Below are 1,715 nucleotides of genomic sequence, written 5' to 3'. Positions count from 1 at the left end.
TAGTGTTGTTTAGTGACCTGGTATTTTGTTTAGTGTGTGTTCTGTTTCAGTTTTCCTATTAAGCGCTTTCCCTGTTTCAGTTTTGGGTGTTTTGCTGTGAATAGTGTTTTGCGATGGACTTAGCAACCACTTTTGCTTGCGGCAAAACAGAGTAGTAGTAGAAATCAAGTAGAGACAGATTTTAGCGACCACCCTTGCTGAATTATTTGAGATTTTTTGTTTTAGTAGCTAGGGTTGTTATTTTTGGCTGAATTTTTTTGTGGTAACTTCTTTTAATCTATATTTTGTGGGAAAAATAGCTAGAGCCTTTAGTTTGGTCAGATTTGAAAGTTCCAAAAAAGTAGCAAATTTTGTGTTTGTTTCCTACGCCGTGGCAGCCTGCCGTAGGCTGGCTGAGGTCTCCATCTTCCAGAAAAAGTGATTCTGTCAAAAGTTTTTTATTTTTCAAGTTTTATTCACTTATTTTTCTTAACCTACCATTTTTAGCTTCCATAGTTAGACTTTGAATTTTTGCCTGCAATTTTTTGTGCTATCTTCTCATCATTTTATAAGGTTGCTCACAAAATTTCAAGTCATTTGGATATCATTTGAGGGTAGCTAAAGTTCAAACCTGTACCTTTATTTACATGACAAGGCAACTAGTTGTGCATGCTGAATGTAGTGTATGACTAGAGGCAATCCATCTGACTTACAACCCCTTGATCTTGAGATAGATAGGACATTTCATAGATTAGTTAGCCATCATTTTATACCTTTTGATCATCCTGAGCATTCCATTATTGGTGAATCTGTGCATTCTGTTATTGGTGATTTTGAACATCCTGATTTTGAGCATTATAATTTTGAGCATTTTGATTCTGAGCATTCTGATTTTGAACATTCTGAGAACATGGCTCAACCTCCACCCCGTGAGAGGACTCTAAGGGAAATGGCTACACCTGATTTCACCTACGAAAGCTTGTGCATCCAGTACCCTAATGAGGATGTCCCATATGTTCTTAAAACTGGACTGATTCATTTGCTTCCAAAGTTTCATGGCCTTGCAGGTGAAGACCTGCATAAACATTTGAAGGAATTTCATATTGTCTGCTCCACCATGAAACCCCCAGATGTCCAAGAGGATCATATATTTCTGAAGGCTTTTCCTCATTCTTTAGAGGGAGTGGCAAAGGACTGGTTGTATTACCTTGCTCCACGGTCCATCACGAGCTGGGATGACCTTAAGAGAGTATTCTTAGAAAACATTTTCCCTGCTTCTAGGACCACAGCCATCAGGAAGGATATCTCAGGTATTAGACAACTCAGTGGAGAGAGCCTGTATGAGTACTAGGAGAGATTTAAAAAACTATGTGCCAGTTGCCCTCACCATCAGATTTCAGAGCAGCTGCTTCTCCAATATTTTTATGAAGGACTCAGTAATATGGAGAGAAGTATGATAGATGCTGCCAGTGGTGGAGCCCTTGGAGACATGACTCCTGCTGAAGCCAGAAATTTAATTGAGAAGATGGCTTCCAACTCCCAGCAGTTTAGCGCCAGAAATGATGCTATAGTCATTAGAGGAGTGCATGAGGTAGCTACAAACTCAGCTGCATCATCTGAAACTAAGAAGCTTGAAGGCAAACTGGATGCATTGGTTAACTTGGTAACCCAGCTGGCCTTGAACCAGAAATCTGTACCTGTCGCAAGGGTCTGTGGTTTGTGCTCCTCTACTGACC

General features: G+C 40.0%; 1 non-coding gene across 1 annotated transcript; it reads right to left on the bottom strand.

Moving 5' to 3' along the window:
* Positions 1 to 1,267: 1,267 nt before the first annotated feature.
* LOC112999999 (small nucleolar RNA R71) lies at positions 1,268 to 1,374 on the bottom strand. Its single transcript, XR_003265272.1, has one exon. It is a non-coding gene; the product is annotated as a small nucleolar RNA R71 (small nucleolar RNA).
* Positions 1,375 to 1,715: the final 341 nt, after the last annotated feature.

Source organism: Glycine max, chromosome 17 (genome assembly GCF_000004515.6).
Source record: "Glycine max cultivar Williams 82 chromosome 17, Glycine_max_v4.0, whole genome shotgun sequence".
In the NCBI taxonomy this organism is placed as follows: domain Eukaryota; kingdom Viridiplantae; phylum Streptophyta; class Magnoliopsida; order Fabales; family Fabaceae; genus Glycine; species Glycine max.
Note: the sequence above shows the minus strand (reverse complement) of the source record. Positions and strands in the feature narration are given on the sequence as shown.